We start from the raw sequence: 20487 nt of genomic DNA on the forward strand, positions 1-20487 counted from the left end.
AGATAAAAGACTATAAAAAGAGATAAAGAAGGATATTATATATTGGTAAAAGTTTCAATTAATCAAGAAGACATAGCAATCCTATGTATACATGCATCTAACACAAGGCTGACTATCCAGATACATACAGAAAATACTATTAGACCTAAATGGAAATATAGACTCCAATACAACAATAGTGGGCAACTTCAACACTCCACTCTCATCAATAGAAAGATGATCCAGACAAGAAATCAATAAAGATATATCAGAGTTGAAACATTCTATCAAGCAAATGGACCTATTGGACATTTACAGGACATTTCACCCAACAGCTACAGAATGTGCACTCTTCTCATGAGAACATGGACCATTTTCAATGATAGATCACATATCGGCCACAAATCAAGCCTCAGCAAATTTAAAAATTTTGGAATCATACTATGTATCATCTCAGATCATAAAGAGATAGAACTAAATAGAATAATAATAGAACAATCATAAATACTTGAAAATTGAACAGCGTGCTACTGAATGATTAATAGGTTATTGAAGAAATTAAAAAGGAAATCAAACTTTCTTGAAATAAAAATGAAAACATGACATATCAAAACCTGTGTGATACAGCACAAAATGTATTAATAGGGAAGCTTATATCATTAAGTGCTTACATTAAAAAAAGAGAAATGTCTCAAATTAAAGATCTGATGATGCATCTTGTAGACTTAGAAAAGCAAGAACAAAACAAACCCCGTATCAGCAGGAAATGAGAAATAATAAGGATCAGAGCAGAAATCAATGAAATTGAACTGAAAAGCAATACAAAATATCAAGAAAACAAATAAGTTGTTTTTTGAGGAAGTAATTAAAATATAAACCTCTATCCAGACTAACAAAAAAAGAGAAAAAGCTCAAATAAAATTAGAGATGAAAAAGGAGACATGACAATGGACACCATATGAATACAAAGGATCATAAGAAATTATTATGAAGAACTATATGCTAATAAACTGGAAATCTTCAAAAAATGTATAGATTCCTGGATTCATATAACTTACCATGATTAAGTCAAGGAAATACAATCTAAACAGATCCATAATAAGCAATGAGCTTCAAGCAGCAATCAAAAGTCTTCCATCAGGCTGGCGCTGCGGCTCAATAGGCTAATCCTCTGCCTTGCGGCGCCGGCACACTGGGTTCTAGTCCCAGTCGGGGAGCCGGATTCTGTCCCGGTTGCCCCTCTTCCAGGCCAGCTCTCTGCTGTGGCCAGGGAGTGCAGTGGAGGATGGCCCAAGTGCTTGGGCCCTGCACCCCATGGGAGACCAGGAGAAGCACCTGGCTCCTGCCATTGGATCAGTGCGGTGCGCTGGCCGCAGCGCGCTGGCCTCGGCAGCCATTGGGGGGTGAACCAACGGCAAAGGAAGACCTTTCTCTCTGTCTCTCTCTCTCACTGTCCACTCTGCCTGTCAAAAAAAAAAGAAAAAAAAAAGTCTTCCATCAAGACTGTGGCCCAGGAGTGCAGTGGAGGATGGCCCAAGTGCTTGGGCCCTTCACCCGCATGGGAGACTAGGGGAAGCACTTGGCTCCTGGCTTCGGATCAGCGTGGTACACCAGCTGCAGCGCGCCAGCCGCAGTGGCCATTGGGGGGTGAACCAATGGAAAAAGGAAGACCTTTCTCTCTGTATACTCTGCCTGTCAAAAAATAAAAAAAAAAAAAAAAAGTCTTCCATCAAGAAAAAGTCCAGGATGTGATTAATACTGAATTCTATAAAACAGTCAAAGAGGAAGTAACACTGATACTCTTTAAACTATTCCAAAAATATTGAACAGGATGGAACTCTACCAAACTCTTTCTTATGAGGCCAGCATCACTTTGATACCAAAACCAGACATGACACACACACACACACACACACACACAAACTAAGGACCTATGTCCTTAGTGAACATAGATGTAAAGATTCTCAGCAAAATACTAGGAAATTTAATCAAAAACCACATCAAAAAGATCATACATCATGACCAAGTGGGATTTATCCCAGAAATGCAAGGGTGGTTCAGCACTTACTAACCAGTAAGCAGCATAAATTGCATTGATATAATGAATAACAAAAGCCATCTGGTCATCTCAATAGATTCAGAGAAAGCTTTTGATAAGGTTCAACCCATTTTATGATTAAAAACTCTCCACAAATTAAGTATAGATGGAACACTCCTCAAAATTAGAAAAGTTGTATGTAAAAAACCAACAGCCAATATTGTACTGAATGGGGAAAATAAAAATGTTTATTTTTTCCCCTCAGATCTAGAACAAGACAAAGATGTCTACTTTTGCCACTCTTATTCAATATAGTAATGGGAGTTTTAGCAACAGCAATTAGGGAGGAGGAAAAAAAAGGAATCAAAATTGGAAAAGAAGAGGTAAAATTATCCACATTTGCAGATGACAGGATTTTGTACATGGAAAAACTTAAACACTCTACCAGAAAGCTATTAGAATTGATAAACCAATTCAGTAAATTTGCAGTTTACAAGATAAATATACAAAAAACAGTAGCTTTTTCATTCTAATTATGAACTCACAGAAACAGAAATCAAAAAGGAAATCCCATTCAAAAAAGTCACAAAAATCAAATTTTTAGGAATAAATTTAACCAAAATTGAAAAATCTCCACATATATTATGAAAAGTATTAAACATTGATGAAAGAAATAATCAAGGACACACCACACAAAAAGTGCAAAGATATTCCTTGGTTCATGGATCAGAAGAATAAATATCATTAAAATGTCTATATTTCCTAAAGAAATCTACAGATTCAATGCAATCTCCACCAAAATACCAATAGAATTCTTTATAGAGTTAGAAGACACAATCTGAAAATTCATATGGAATCACAAAAGGCCCTCAATTAGCCAAAACAATCCTGAGTAAGAGAAACCAAGATGGAGGCATCACAATACCTGATACTACAAAGTTATAATAGTAAAACAGCATGGTACGTGCATAAAAGCTGATAAATAAATCAATGGAACAGCATAGCGAGCCCAGAAATTAACCTAAATACATACAGCCAACTGATTTTTGACAAAAGTGCTCAGCAGAGTAAGGATAATCTCTTCAATAAATGGTGCTGGCAAAACGGGATGCATATATGTAGAAGAATAAAATTAGATCTGTACTTTTCATCATATAAAAAAATCAACTCAGGGCCAGCACCGTGGCACACTAGTTTAATCCTCTGCCTTCTGCGCTGACATCCCCTATGGGCACCTGGTTCTAGTCCCGGTTGCTCCTCTTCCAGTCCAGCTCTCTGCTGTGGCCCAGGAAAGCAGTGGAGGATGGTTCAAGTGCTTGGGCGCCTGCACCCATGTGGGAGACCAGGAAGAGGCACCTGGCTCCTGGCTTTGGATCGGCGTAGCTCCAACCATTGTGGCTATTTGGGGGCTGAACCATTGGATGGAAGACCTTTCTCTCTCTCTCTCTCTCTCTCTGTCTCTACCTGTCAAATAAATAAATTTAAAAAATCAACTCATGATAGACCAAAGACCTAAATTTGATACCTGAAACTGTGAAGTAGCTGTAAGAAAATGTAGGAGAAACACTCCCAGTAGGGTATGAATTCTTAGACAAGACCCACAAAGCACAGGAAACAAAAGCAAAACTAAACAAATGGGACAATAGCAAATTCAGAAGCTTTTCCATAGCAAAGGAAATGATAAATAGAGTGAAGAGACATCCAATAGAATGGGAAAAAATATTTGCAAACCACCTATCAGACAAAATAACAACTTAAAAATCTAAACAACAACGACAACAAAAAGAATCCAGTGAGAAATGGGCAAAGGACTTGAATAGGTGGTTCTCAAAAGAAGAAATACAAATGCCCAGTAAATATATGAAAAAATGATTGCATCACTAGCCATCAGGGAAATGCAAATCAAAACCACAATGAAATATCACCTCACCTCTCTCAGAATAACTAAAATCCAAGACAGAGTAACAAATGCTGGTGAGGACGTGGACAAAGGAGAATACTTAGACACTGTTCTTGGCAGTGTAAATTAGTGCAGCCACTCTGGAAAGCAGTGTGGAGATTTCTTAGAAAACTAGAAATAGACTTGCCATATGATCCAGCAATCCCACTACTGGGTATATGCCCAAAAGACTTGAACACAAGGTATCAAAGAGATACCTGCACCATCATGTTTATAGCAGTACTGTTCACAATACCTGACATTTGGAATCAACTAAGGTGCCCATCATCAGAAAATGGATAAAGAAATGTGGTATACATATACAATGGAATATTATTCAGCTAAAAAAAATTAAATTCAACCATTAGCAGCAAAATGGATGCAACTAGAAGGCACTATGTTGAGGGAAATAAGCCAGAAACAGAAAGACAACTATCTCATGATATCCTTTATATGTGAGATAGACACAAGTGGAGGACATCACACTTGATGGGAGGGAGGGAGGGAGGGGATATCATTATGTTTTTAGAATTGTATCTACAAATCACATTGAACCTGTTAAAATTAATTAAAATCAAAAGAGAGAGGAAAGATAGGCAAAAAAATAAATGAGAGTTCGACAGATCAATAAAAGCAAAACAAAACAAGCAATCAAAAAAAACAATAAACAAAAAAAACAAAGAACACAGAAATCTTCACTGTGCTTTATTCATTCTATAAGCAAGGGAAGCCTTATCTTCCATGGGATGTTTTTGCTAATGTTAGTGGTTTTAAAATCTAGCTTTTAGTAGAATCCCTCAGATGGATGATCAATTTTAAAAAGCTGGAAAGTTCTTAAAAATACAGATCCTTCATTTTCCTCTTAAAAATTTTGATTTGTAAGGCTTGTCTGGAGCTGGAGAATCACTATGTTTAGAAAGCTTCTTGTGGACACCAAGTATGGGAAGACGTAGTTCATCAAAAAACTGAAGATAATAGCAGAGTGTGTAGTCCCCACACACCTTCTATTTGCAAGTCCTAGAACTCTGCAACTTCTTTGGGGCAGCCATTCATTTGGATTCTTCTCTTTGTAAATGCTTTCATGAGGATCTTGGCCTTACAAAAAGGTGAAACTCAGACATAAACAACTTGAGGTGCTCCCCTTGTGACTAGAGTGAGAATGCCTAAGAGAACTTTCAAGAGAAGAAGGATGCAGAAGACACTGGGCGCAGGAAAGTGTTCAGAAAATCAAAGTGAGAAATACTTTAAAACAAACTGGTTCATTTCATGCATGTCCTCTGGTTAGTATTGGCTCCAAGCCAGGATCTGCTGTTTCCAAGTTATTCCACATGTTCCCAGGATCCTTTCTAAGAAAGAATATGGCTACTTTAAACTATTTTCAGTGACAAGGACTTATGGGACTTTGACATTGTGTTTTGTGATATCAATAACACCTATTGAAAACCTTCTAATTTCTAGAATGTAGATATGTCAGAAAATAGCAGACTGAAAGTCTACTTTGTAGAGAACACCGTTGACTGACGAGCAAACTATAAGTCATGGACAAGAAAGCAGTACTGATTATAAGATTCTCCTCTTGATTGCACCACAGTGCATAGAAAAAGAATAGTGTTACTAGTCAGCTTCTCCCTGGTGTGACCTGAAATGGAAAAGCACTCCAGGATGCTAATGAAGATGCAGTTTTGGAGGGGGACAGAACTTAAATCTCCCTAACATTCCAAACAAATAGCATTTTCTGTAGATGTTGTTAACCATGAATCTGTATTCCGTCCTAGGCATTGTTTCTAAATTTTTAACCAAGGGTTCCTTTTTATGTTATTTTATTTTTCTTTGTAAATATCCCAGCATTAGAAGTATGTGTATGTGTGTTAACTGTCAGTAAACAAATCATTTTTCTAAACCTGAAAAACAGAGCTACTTTATTTTAATTAAAATTCATTTAGTCAACTTATTAAACAGGACTGAAGGAAATATTAGTGATGTACAGTGTAAAGTGTACTTCTGTTCTCCATTTAGCTAACATAGCTTAGAGGGAATTACTACCTGCTTATCAGATGGGGAAGAGGCGACAAAATCAGAGGTTACCAATGACCCCAAAGGCATCTGGATTCTGAAAGTATCTGACTTAGAAACAAAGATACACTAAAGGCAACAAACAGGAGTATCCTGGAAAGAATTGTTGTTCACAGGCTAGTTTTTAATTTTTTTTTAAATAAAGAGTGCTGCTTTCTCCTCCTCAGAGTTACATTCTCAAGTAACAACCATACATGGTTAACTGGAGTAAAGACAACACATGACTAAGTTTGACCAATGGGATACATGCAGATGTTGCTTGTGAAGTTTCTTGGAATAGTCCTTACAATGAAAGCACTGTGGCAGATGTTCAGCAGTTAGGACACTTGTTAACATGGCTGTGTCCTGCATCAGAGCCCCTGAGTTTTATACTTAGCTCTGATCCCATCTTCCCATTAATAGAGACCTTGGGAGGCAGCAGTGATGGCTCAAGCAATTGCAATTCGGCCACCACATGGGAAAACTGTATTGAATTTCTAGCACCCAGCTTTAACCCAGCCTGGGACTCTTGAGGGTATCTGTAGAATAAATCAGTAGATGAGGGGTAGCTCACTCTCGCTCTCACTCTCTCTTTCTCCCCTCCACCCCCATAAATACTTGAACTTAAAAAAAGAAAATCTTCCTGTGAGCTGAAGTAAGATAGTGATTGGTAGTAGAGCAACCATTTTGGAGTTTGATATTGAAGTTGTGTTTAGAAAAGAACACAACAACCAGACAAAGAAAACATTGGCTTTGGTGATTGTGTACTCATAGTATCTTCTTGACCTGGGCTGCTTACCTGGAATTGTAAATGGGATAGAATACAGTCTTATTTAGTTAGGGGGAAATGTAGTACTTAACACAGAACATATAAACCAGTTTGATTTTGATTAAATCTTGTTTCTTAATATCTTTGTGACCTTGAGCAAATTAATGAATGATGCTTCCATATCCTCATTTATAAACTTGGCTAACAACACCATCTAACTCAAAAAGGTGTTATGAGGATTAAATGAGAAAAATGTATGTAAAACACTTAGAGCTGTGTCTGGCATGTGGTAATCACTATATAAATAATAGCTATTATTAGTTGAGCTAACAATTATTTTTGTATTTTTGAGATTACAGAGGAAACTAATCCTAATTAATGCAAATACTCCAGCACATATATTATTGTCTGGTAAAAAGTGAATACTTAGTATTTTGCATGAATGAGATATTTCTGTTTACCTTTAAGTTCATGTGCTGTGATATCCTGGACAATGATTTTAAAGAACATTGTAGAATTCTTTAACCACTTGAAATATGAACAAAGCAATTACAGACCAAAGAGGATTATTAGTCTTGTATTCTGGTGATTATCTAGATAAAATAGCATCTTTTGGCATAGAGATGCTGGAATCAATGGAAACTGGCCACTCACTAGTTTAGCAACTTGTGGCAAGATATTTCAGTTCTCAGCTCTATGTATCTACCATGGCTTCAGGCTATTTGCCCACTGCAAGCTTCTCTGCTACTGAGGAGTTCAACAGGTTATCTCTGTGTGCCTTCAGCCATTCCCAATGCACTCGGAAAAGGCCAAATCCATTTGATAATAGCAAAGGCAAAAACTCTAATTTGCTGTTTCTTTCTAAGTACCAATAATTTGGGTCAATGGAATTTTTAGGATGAGTGCTATTTTGCATACTATGACTGTCTATACTCCATATGTATATCATGCTCTTTCAAGTAGGGATGCCTGGGACATATAATTTTCATTTTATTATTTCCCTATGTGGAGAAATTATAAACTTCAGGAAAAGCAAATGATGTCTGAAATATCTATAGGTCCCTTTTAAAAGCTTTGCTACTGTACACAGTATGTAGCTAGTTTCAAAAGTTGCTCTTTAGTAATCAGTCCACAGATTTTTCCTAAAATTAATAAAATTGTATCTCACACTATATAGAATTTGACTGCTTGTAAAGAAGGAGGAAAACATAGAAAAGTTATAAAATTAATAAAAAAAAAACGTATCTGATTCAACAATTGTATACCTGGCATCTCTTCCTTATGCGCACAGTTTCAAAATTTTTCATTACTCATTGGCCCAATTTTACATTTAAATATGAATTCATTTAATTTTACTTTGCAATCAGGTAAATTAGTGAGAAGGAGTCTCAACAATACGCTTTAATTGCGTTTATAAATTATTCTTTCTGTCCTTCAGGAGCATTCTTTCTTTTTTAGATATTGAAATGTGGGGTCTAAATATAAAGTGCAGTAACATCTGGTTCTAATTGCCGGTTTGAATAATATAGACAGACCTTCAGCATGTCATGCTTTTGAAAGGATGCGTTTAGTAGGAGGTACTGAGTCAAAGGTTGTAAAAATTTTGCGCCACTAAAAATAGTTGAAATCTCAGATACATTTAAAATGGAAATTGCCACTTTCTGAGCAAACAGTTCCGCTCAATATAAGGTGTGTGTGTATGCTAGAAATGGTTCACCAAAATAGGCTTCCTGCTTTTTTATATCCCACAAACCATAATTCTTATAACCTGAGTACCTTTTATTTCTCAGATTCAAATTCCGAAGTAAATATTCAGTTGAATAACCACTTAACCCACATGTTATGCAAGTTTTATGTTTGGGATTATCTTTTAGATATATTCTGTAATAGCACGCTGGAATGGAAGAATTCATTTTCCATCAAGGTGACTGTCGTAAATAGGTTGTTGTATTGATAGCATTGTGTTGGTTGTATTGGGGTGTGTGTGTGTGTGTGTGTGTATTAAGGGTTGTGTGGGAAAGATCACTGTGTCTCACTGAAAAGTCCTTATGGGTACATATGGATATATTTAAAACTTCTTTCCTTTCTCTAGTCATAAAGGTTTTTCTCCCAAATATGTGTCCCACAGACAAGTCCTTTGTAAGTTCTCATTTTTTGTAGCTTTTTTTTTTTGCAACATCCTTTAAAAGGAAATGTCAGTAACAAGAGATTTTTTTTGGCTGATAAGTATTTAATAAATAACTGGTGCCTTAATGTTTAATTCCTGCTTAAATCAACAAAATAACCTGATGTCTTAGGAAATTACATAATTACTTTATTTAGGATAACATTGATAGGGAGAGCTCTTAAGCAAAATAGTGGGTTCTCATTCCCTGGTTCACTCCCCAAATGACTGCAACGGCCCCTGGCTGGGTCAGGGGTCAGATCAGGGAGCCAGGAACTCAATCTAAGCCTCTGACATGGGTAGAGGGAACCCGGTTAGCTGAGCCATCATTGTTGCCTCCCAAGGTATGCATTAGCAGGAAGCCAGAATGAGGAGCAAAGCTGGGCAATGAACCCCAGGCACCCTGAATTTAGGACACAGGGGTCTCAGATGACATCTTTTTTTTAAGATTTATTTTATCTATTTGGAAGACAGAGTTACAGAGAAAGGTAGAGCCAGAGAGAGAGAGAGAGAAAGAGAGAGAGAGAGAGAGAGAGAGGTCTTCCATCCACTGGTTTAATTCCCAAATAGCCAATGACAGGAGCTAAGCTGATCCAAAGCCAGGAACCAGGAGCTTCTTCCAGGTCTCCCACAAGGTGCAGGGGTCCAAGGACTTGGGCCATCTTGTACTGCTTTCCCAGGCCACAGTAGAGAGCTGTATCAGAAGTGAAACAGTAGGGACTCGAACCGGTACCTGTATGAAATGCCGGCACTGCAGGATGAGGCAGTGCAGGTCCCACTCAGATGACATCTTAACTGCTAGGCCAAAAGATCTCCTTGTAACTGTAAGCATTGCTCCCCGTTCTGAAGGTCAGTGATCCTGAATTCTGTTTGTCTCAGAAAAGCTCTCTAGAGCTGGGGTTGTGGTCCAGCAGGTTAAACCACTGCTGGTGACATTGGCATCCCACACTGGAGTGCTAATATGCCTGAGAAAGCAGTGGAAGGTGGTTGCCTGGATGCAGTTCCTGGCTCCTGGTTTTGTCCTGGCCCAGGCCTGCTTATTGTGGCTATTTGGGGAGTGAACCAGTGAATGAAAGATCTCTTTCTCTGTCCCTGTCTCCTTCTCGGTCATTCTGAGTCTCTCTGCAGGTGGTAATTATATCAGAATGGATGCTTCTCCCTGCCCATGGCTGGGTGTGTACAGGGGAGCTGCTGTAGTTGCCTCTGCTGACAAGGTGGAGGCTGTCCTCCCTAGTTTCTGTGTGCTCAGACAAGAGCTGCAGCAGCTGCTACCTACTATGCCCAAAATGGCACCCGCCCTCTCATAGCCAGGTGCTGGGCACTGTTGTGTGTGGGGGATGGGGAGAGAGATGCCCCTTTTCTTTTTCTTCGGGTGAGTGGGTGCCCTGTTCCCCTCAGGGCTCTGGGCAGCACTCAAAGACAGTGTAGTCTGCTAGGCTCTCCCTTTGGCTATATCAACAGTGGCACAGGCCCCCTGCAGCCTGATCTCACCTTGCTTTCCAAAGCTGGCACTTTCTCTGGCTCAGGGCTGTTGGGGTCGTTTGTTGTGTCCATGCTCATTTCTGCAAGTCTGCTCCTTCCACACAGACCCATGGTGTCTCCCCTGCTTCCGTACAGCCTCCACTGCAGTTTTCCCTGCAACTTCCCGCACCCCTCTCCCCGAGAATGCACTTTCCACACTTCTTTCCTATTCTTTTTTTTTTTTTTTTTTTTGGACAGGCGGAGTGGACAGTGAGAGAGAGAGACAGAGAGAAAGGTCTTCCTTTGCCGTTGGTTCACCCTCCAATGGCCGCCGCGGCTGGCGCACCACACTGATCCGGTGGCAGGAGCCAGGAGCCAGGTGCTTTTCCTGGTCTCCCATGGGGTGCAGGGCCCAAGCACCTGGGCCATCCTCCACTGCACTCCCTGGCCACAGCAGAGAGCTGGCCTGGAAGAGGGGCAACCGGGACAGAATCCGGCACCCCAACCGGGACTAGAACCCGGTGTGCTGGCGCCGCAAGGCGGAGGATTAGCCTAGTGAGCCGCGGCGCCGGCTTTTCCTATTCTTTTCACCTAGCCTAGAGCATACCACCCTGTCACTATTCCACCATCATGGAATCTCCATGCCAAACACTTGAATTGTAAAGTCCTCAGGCCCGCCATTCACTGTTAATCTAATTTCACCAACTCTGGTGCTGTACCTCTTTCTTCCATCTCTTTGTCAATTCTTTTATATATATCTACATTGAATTTTAGAGGGAAAGTCATCATCTTGGTCATCTTTGTGTTACAATTGAGAAAATAGAATTCTTTATTGGCCCCCCTTTCCTAAGATGCCTGTCATATGCAGGAGTTAGTTTGCTCAACTACCAGTCCCACTATGTTCTACTAGATTAGGCAACTCAGCCCAATACTCTGCCAAACATGGAAACTCATGACCAATGAGCTATCCCAGTACTCTCTGCACTTCAGTTCTGTTCAACTTAATTGTGTCCTGAACTTTTACAATGCTAGCTTGGGCATGGGATTCTTTGTTTCTTAAACTCTTCAGTGATTCTGTTTCTCAGTGTAAGTAACTCTTTATCCCAAGCAACTCTTTATCATAAAGACATTAAAAAGGAACTGCTAACAGCTTGCATTAACAAACACAAAAATCATTAGAAATACAAAAATAAAAAATATAAATAAAATATCTTCCTATGAAAAACTGATTAGTAATAAAAAAGGCCAAGTATGACCTAGAAAGATAGTATTTTTTTATAAAAATTCTCAAAAAATTTTGTTATTTTATTAAATTTCCCAAGAATGTCAAGACTGATGGAAAATGGATATTGTCTGTTCTCCTAGGAAATTCAGAACCTGCCTGAATCCATAAAACAATGACTTCCATGATTTTTTGCCTCTAAATTATTTTATCCTTCTTGATTCATGAAACCTGCATTTTATTATTTATCCAATGTGGAATGACAATTATTATAAGGGTATTTTTGAGATTCTTTTTAATGGAGCATAAATTAGAAACTACCTAAAATTAAAAGCAGAAGTACTGCTTAAACTATTGTATTGCCATACATGATACACAGCCATTAAAATTACATCATTATGTTATTAAACTTGTATCTACAAATCATATTGAATCTGTTAACAAATAGTTAAAATAAAACATGAAAAAATAAAAATTACACTGATTTTTAAATTTTATTTAGAAAGATGTTTACGGTACATTGTTGATTAAAATGTGTGTAAACTTTGGACTCAGTTTTTTGTTAAGAAATATATACATAAATCATCTATGAATAAAAGTTTTATCCTCCCTGTATTTCCTGTGTTTAGAAGTATAGTTGGTTTATAGGTAATTATTAAATAAATTGAATGAAGAAATAGAAAAGAATAGGAAAATATATATAGTAAAATGATATTACTGTTTGATTAGTGGCATTCTAGTTTTTTCTGTTTTTGTTTATATGTGTTTTTATACAATAAACCCATGTAACCTTTGTAATAATAGAAACAAGTTTTAAATTTAAAATCCAGCCACTCAGTTAATATTATTTCCTAGCAAGGCAATAATCACCATCTAACTCATTTTGTCTGAAGTGCTTCTAGTAATGTCCAAATGATGACGCTTAAATCTCACTCCCTGTTTCCTTAGTGTTAAAGCATAATTTTATCATGCCAGGCTTCCACTCACAGTCATGCATGTATTATAGGGCTACATTTGTTAAGTTGGTAAAGACTCTCTGATAAAGAATCTGATGAATATCTGTAGAATAACTGCCCACCCACAAACTGCATCATGCTCAATTTGGCAAGGATCTCCTGTCACATATTGCTTTTCCCAGGAACATGTTCTGTATAGAAAAATGGCCCCCAAGGAACAAGTGAAGCATGTGCTCAGGCACTTAGAACTGACATATTGTCGAATGATGAGGAATTTATTTGGATAAATAGTCTGCGATATAGTCAGGGAGTTCTCATAATTCTGAAGTCAATGAGGCTCTCGGTAGTTTTATTTTCCCTCACTTTCAAGGCAATGGAATTCGCATAGACTATGGATTTATTCATTAAATCCTGAATGTAAGAACTTGTCAATGCCACCTTATTTTGAAACAACTGAGCATAGTTCCTCTTGGTGAATAAAATGAACATAAAATAAACATTGCATGCAATGTTTGTTCCAATCATCCTTGTGAGCAACAGCAAGTTCAGCTGCTTTTGTATTGGAGCAGATTCTACTCATAAAATAGTGAAATGGCTGGCCTATAATATTTCCCTGTGGGATGGGATAATATCAGAGGCCTTTGCCAACTCATTCCATATTGGCAAAGTTCTCATACAATGTGCTCCATGAAAGGAGGCCTGGAATTCCTTCCAGTGTATGACTTCTAGACATAGAGAATTTTGATTTCGATAATTGCCAGCTTCTTTAAAATTTTAGCTTGACTTCTCCTGTGCTTCATTTTTCCCATCTATAAAAACTACCAGTGATCACCTCATCTATGGAATAAATATGCTTAAAAGTGACTAACACATATTAAATGTCCAAAATGTGATTTTCTTTCATATCTCAATCTTAGTTATCATTATCTCCATTGCCATCATCATCCTGATTATCAAACAAAAGAAAGAGAATCTAGATTTATTGTCAAGGCTATGTTTCAGTTAACCTTTCCAGCCTAAGTGAAATGCTGTAGAAGAAGGGGAAAGAAGCATAGAGTAAATACAAAAGGAAGAAGCACAGAGAAATAAAGGGTAGAATAAGAAAATAAGAAGATGAGAACAGTGGAGTCGAGGACAGAAGCAGAAAGAAATATAGGGACAAATCAGGTGGCCAAACAAGGGTAAGTCATGCTGATTTTGATTTCAGGAAGATATCAGAACAACAGCAGAGTGACTGTGTTCCCAGAGGACAGTTGGAGAGAAGTGTTAAGTAGAAAGCCCACAGAGAAGAAGATATTGTGGAGCAGCAAAAACCATATAAACACATAGCAGCTGGCAGTGACTCCTGTGTCTCCCAGCTGGTGGGGATGATATCTTTTCACAGCCAGGTGAGAGAAACCTGCTACTAGTGATCTTATCTGAAAGGAGAACATCAAAATTTCCACTGACTTTGAGGCTGGCCTGAAGAGCTGGGGGTGGGCTGGGGGCACAAAGTATCCACCTAGCTCTGTGAAGGGAGGATACACTGCTCCTATCCCCCTATCAAAACACCTGGTGACTGGTGGGGAAAATGCCATCTTCCCAGAACAAAGCACAGTGAATGCTGCTGTGATTCGTGTACCACTGTTGGATATTTTCTGTGGGAAAAATCCACAGTCCCCACTGATTTGAGCCCAGCCTGGTGACTTGGCAGGGGAAAAATGCCCACTTAGCTCTGTAAAAGGAGGGCATATTTCTTTCCTTCTCCCTCCCCCCATGAAAGCACCAAACAGGTTGCCATGGTGGAGCATCAACTGACCTCTGTAAGACAAGTGAGTGGCTCCAGAGATGGGGCAGCTCAGAAGGCACAGTGGATCTCATGAATCCTGTGACTGTGGGAATCCTGTGACTGTGCCAGTTATGTGTAAGCTGGGGAATCGAGAAGGGTGTGCCATCACCCAGACTAATTCCAGAAATTCAGAACTACATGAGTTTTCGGGAGAGCCATTGTAGAGGGCTCTTTGTTCTCAATAGGAATACATAGATCCTTTTTATGTTCTGTGCACCTAAGTGGGTGGGGTGCATAGGCAAGATGAGTTCAATGTAGGCAGTTGGTTCACTTTGGCACCGTGTAGGTCTGAGCTGTGAACATGCCAGCCAGTGTGATCATCCCCTTCCCCTACTGACAAGAGATCTACTATGCCCAACTTGGATGTCATTCTGGATTCATAGATTCAGTGTGATTCCAATCAAAATACCAATGACATTCTGTCAGTTATAGGAAAAAATAATTTTAAAAGTCTTATAGAAATACAAGTAATAGCTAAAGCAATCTTAAACAATAAAAACAAAGCCAGAGGCATCACAATACCAGATTACAGAAATTACTACAGGGCATTTATAATCAAAACAGCATTGTAGTGGCACAACAATGACAGATGTACCCATGGACCACAAGAGAAACCCCCAAAATTATTCCACACATTTACAACCAACTTATATTTGACAAATGACCTGAAGTCACTCCCTAAAGAAAGAAGAGTCTCTTTAACAAATGTGCTCTCTATGTTCAAAAAATATGAAACAAGACTCCTACCTTACACCCTATACAAAAATCTATTCACAGTGGGTCAAGGATCTAAACCTAAGACCTGATTCCATCAAATTACTAGAGAAGAATCTAGGGGAAACTCTGCAAGACCTTTGCATAGGCAAAGACTTGCTGTATAAGATCCCAGAAGCACAGGCAATTAAAACAAAAATAGAGAAATGGGATTAAATGAAACTAAGAAGCTTCCGCACCACTAAGGAAACACTGAACAAAGAGGCTGCTTACTGAATGCGAGAAAATCTCTGCAAACTATGCCTCTGAAGAGAGATTAATATCAAGAGTATATAGGAAGCTCAAGAAACTCAACAACAATAAAACAAGCATTCTACTTAAGAAATGGGCAAAGGGCATAAACAGGCATTTTTCAAAGGATGCAGTACAAATGGGTAGCAAACACATGAAAAAGTGCTCAAGATCACTAGCCATCAGGGCAATGCAAATAAAAAACACAATGAGGCTTCGCCTAACCCCAGTTAGAATACCTATCATTCAGAAATAAAAAAAAATTACAAATATTGGTGAGGATGTGGGGGGAAAGGCACCCTGATCCACTGTTTGTGAAAATGTTAACTAGTACAACCACTATAAAAGACAGAATGGAGCTTCTTCAGAAATTGGAAAATGTATCTACTTTATGACCCAGCCATCCACTCCTAGGAATTTACCCAAAGGGAATGAAATCAGCATATGAAAGACTTGGTGGTATCCCCATGTTTATATCAGCTCAGTTCACAATTGTTAAGATGTAGAATCAATCCAGATGTCCACCTACTGATGACTGGGTAAAGAAAATATGGTATAAGTACACACAATAAAATACTGATGAGCCACAAAAAGAATGAAGTCCTGTCTTTTGCAACAAAATGAGTGCAACTGGATACCATTATGCTTAGTGAAATAAGCCAGACCCACAAAGGCAAATATCGTACATTTCCTCTGCTTTGTGGTAGCTTATACATAGAGTACAAAAAATGTAATGTGTATTGTTGAAATTGATATTTTGAGATTTGTTTATTGTTTATACTCTTGTCTATACTCCTGTGGAACACTGACCTTTCTACTTTCTACTTGTCAAAGTCTTTATTTAGAGGAGGATTAAGCCTGTGATGATAAAATAAGTTGAAAGTATGTCATTGCAAAAATTAAAAGAAAAAAAAGGAAGGGAGAATCATTTTTTCTTAAAATTATATCTGTGAAATATGTTCTCTTAATATAAATAGAATTATAAAGATCATTTAAATTATCTCAGTTATTTGAATATTAGATATCTGCATTAAATTGGGAGAAGGGGGCAGGCACTGTGGTGCAGTAAATTAATCTGTCACTTGGGATGCCTCAGTTTGGAGTACTAGACTGAGTCTTGGCTACTCCACTTTCAGTCCATTTCCCTGCTAATTTGCCTGGGAAGCAACTCAAGTACTTTATTTCCTGCCACCCACCTGAGATACCCAGATGGAGTTGCTGGCTCCAGGCTTTGTCCTGGCCAGCTGTTACTAATTACCTGTTACTATGCCTTTCAAATAGATGATTAGACAAAAATTTAGAAAATTTATTTGAAGGGCAGGGCAATAATGAGATCTTCCATCTGTGGCTTTACTTCCCAGATTCCTGCGACAGTCAGGGCTGGGCCAGGGTGCAGCTAGGAGCCCAAAACTCAATCTGGATATACCATGTTAGTGACTAGGACCTGTATACTTGAGCAATCATCTGCTAAGTTTTCAGGATATGCATTAGCAGGAAATCAGATGGCAAGTGGAACAGGGACTCAAATCTAGGCTCTTTGAGATGGGATGCAGCATCCCAAGCAACATCTTAGCCATTGAACCAAGAACCTACCCTGATGCTAAGTCTTACTAGGTAGATTTAGAATTTAGACAGTCTCTGGAATATCTACCCCACAAAGGATATATACCTGTGCCTAAGTGCTCCCAATTCTGGAATTTTTCCTTGACAACACTCTATCTCTCCTTTGTTCCTTCCTTATTAAAAGGGAAAAAAAGTGTTTTTTCAGTTCTTATGATTAAGCAGGTTGTTGTGCTGTTAGTCACGTGGCACGAGAGCCGATGAGGGGGAGAGGAATCAATGAGGATCAGTGCCAGAAATTATCAGGGTTGAAAACATACAGAGCCCATTCTAGTCTTTTGGTGAATTGTGCTAAGCATGTGTGTGTGTACAAATTTGTTTGCATCTGCATGACTAAGCTAATAGATGAAGAAATTATGTCTCAGTTTCTGTCTTAGAACGAAAACATGCACTGGAACTGGAATTTGGCACAGAAGTTAAAATGCCAATAGGAACACCCACATCCCATATCTAAGTAGTTGGAGCTGAGTCTCAATTCCAGCTTCCGGCTAGTATGCGCCCTTGGAGGCAGTAGATGATAACTCAAGTACTTAGGTCTCTTCTACCCACTTCAGAGACCTGGATTAGGTTCCAGGCATCCAGTTTTGTCTCGTCCCAGCCCTTGTTGCTGTGTGCATTTGAGAATAAAACAGAAGACAGGAGTTCTTTCTTTGTCTGTTTTTATCTTTCTCACTCCCTTTCTCCGGTTTTCAAGTAAATTACTAAAAATTATAAAAATAAAATACACATGTATTTGCCCTCCTGGGAAGGAAACAAACCCTACATTTTCCTATCAATTCAATTTTCCAAATATCAAAATTTCAGTTGGATTATTTACCATAAATAAATTTCCTAATGTCTCTATCAGACCAACTTACTATAGATTCATGTAACCAAAACTAATTTTTCTAAAACAAATATGATTTAAAGTTATTTTCTCTAATAGCATCTTGGGTTATAATAATCTTTAATGAATAATATTGATCACTTTTGGCACATTTTTATAAGATATGTAGTATGGAATTGTTTTTCATAGGAAGTATTGGACCCCATTTTCACATTCCTGCTCTTTTAAAGCATCATTAAGGATCCCTAGCTTTATCCCAAGCTGTATGAGTGTTGGGATTTAGATGTCCAGATGTGTCTTGTGAACAGGCTGAGGAGTACTAATCAAGAAGTTTGCTTAAATCTTAAAGATGTCCCCAGGGAGAGAATTTATTATGAAAAAAGAAACGTAGCTTGATCCAGGGACAAACACACTGTGCTCTGAAGGAAAGAACTAGTTGTATTTTCCACTTTGAAATCCTAATTATAAATCACTGCTTATTTAGTTAGTGCTAGGTACAATTGTCTCTAAAGGTCAATCAATCTAAGAAGTATTTATTGAGTAATTAGGTGCCCAGGATGTAATTAGTGACATAATTGGATATGTATAAAAATTGATAGCTGCTCCATTTGTTTTTCATTTTTGTATGCCCAGAATCCAGAATAGTGCCTGATTTATATACATGATCAATAACTAATTGATGGATAGGTTAGTGAATGAATGAATGACTGCCTGTTGAATTTATAACCTGATTATGGCTGCAACACAAATGTAATAAGCAGCAGTCTTTAGGAAAGAGAGAATGTAGTTTATTATTGAGTTGTGCAGAGCATCGTAAGCTAAGCCAATATTTGGATTCTACTTCTGCCCTCCTTTTGATTTAGTGACTATACATATCACTAAAATAAGTAAAATCTAATGGATTTCTAAAATTCTCTCATGTTGTAACATATTTTGATTTGACAGATTTTGTTTTGAAACATCCAAAATTCATCATTTGAAAGATGTTAAAGAATCAAATGATGAGAGAAGACTTCAGTAAAGAAATATTGATGAATGAATAGAAGAGAGAGAAACCAGTACCATTTTTTTCTATGTAACAAGATGCTTATACAAATACTATCCTTCAGAATGTAAAGAAGAAACTTAAAAATAATTTTTGTAGTTATAGAAACTAGGGTAGGAAAAGAGACCATTTCCAGTTGAGAGTAGAGAACTAAGGATTGGAGCCAGGTGAGTTGATCAAAAAATGGGCAAAAGACTTTAACAAATGCCTAACCAAAAAGATAAATAAATCACAATAGGCAAGTGAGGTAATGTTTCACTTCAAGTGCCATCATGGAGGAACAAATTAAAACAATGAGATGCCACTTTACAGGTATTAGAATAGACAAAATAAAAAATGCTGACAAGGATTAGAACTCTCATTCACTGCTGGAATGCAAAATGGGTCCATGTTTTTGGAAAAGAGTTAGGAGGTTTCCTGAAAAATTAGCAGTCCATGAACAGACATGGAGGAACCTTAAATGTACATTGCTACGTGAAGACAGTCTGACTTAAAAGGCTGTATTCTGAATCAGTATGACTCCAACTATTCCAGAAAATTCAAAACCATGGGGATGGTAAAACAATCCTTGGATGCAAGGTATTGGATTTGGAGAGAGGTGGAGTTCAGAGGATCTTTAGGTCAACAAGACTTCCTCTTAATGCTTAAGTGCCATTATATGTTTTTCCCTCAGAAACCTTTTTATTTAAGGAACACAAACTTCATACATTTCATAATTAAAACTTTAAGAATCTAGTGATTCTTCCCACCATACCTGCATTCCCACCCACACTCCCATGCCTTCTCCCTCCTCCCTCAACTATTCCCATTCTCATTTTTTTTACTAAGATCTATCTTCAATTATCATTATACACATAGGATTAACTCTATGTTAAGAGTTCAACAAATACTATGAAAAAAAAGAACCCTGTTGCTCAACAGTTGAGACAAGAGCTGTCCAAAGTCATTGCTTCTCAGTGTCAATTTCACTTCTAGAGATTGCCTTTAAAGTGCTGCATTAGTTATTACAGGTCAGGAAGACATATGGTATTTGTCCTTTGGGACAGGTTTATTTCACCAAGTATGATGTTTTCCTGTTTCATCCATTTTGTTGCAAGTGACCAGATTTTGTTTTTTTTTTAAACCACTGTGTTATAGTCCATGGTGTACATATCCCATAATTTCTTTATCCAGGTTTCAGCTGACAGGCATTTGGGTTGATTCCATATCAGCTATTGTGAATTTAACTGCGATAAACATGGAGGTACAGATAATTCTTTCATATGCTGATCTTATTTCCCTTGGGTAAATTCCCAGGTGTGGGATGGCTGGATCATATAGTAGGTCTAAATTCAGATTTCAAAGTTATCTCCATACTGTTTTCCATGGTGGCTTTACCAGTTTACATTCCACAACAATTAATTAAGGTACCTTTTCCCCACATGCTTGCCAGCAATTTGTTTTTTGTTGATTTCTGTATGATAGCAATTCTAATGGGAGTGAGGTGAAACCTCATTGTGGTTCATTAGCATTTCTCTGATGGCTAGTAATCCTGAGCATTTTATAATATGTCTGTTGGACATTTGGAATTCCTCCTTTGAGAA

The sequence above is a fragment of the Oryctolagus cuniculus genome, chromosome 3, assembly GCF_964237555.1.
Source record: "Oryctolagus cuniculus chromosome 3, mOryCun1.1, whole genome shotgun sequence".
In the NCBI taxonomy this organism is placed as follows: Eukaryota; Metazoa; Chordata; class Mammalia; order Lagomorpha; family Leporidae; genus Oryctolagus; species Oryctolagus cuniculus.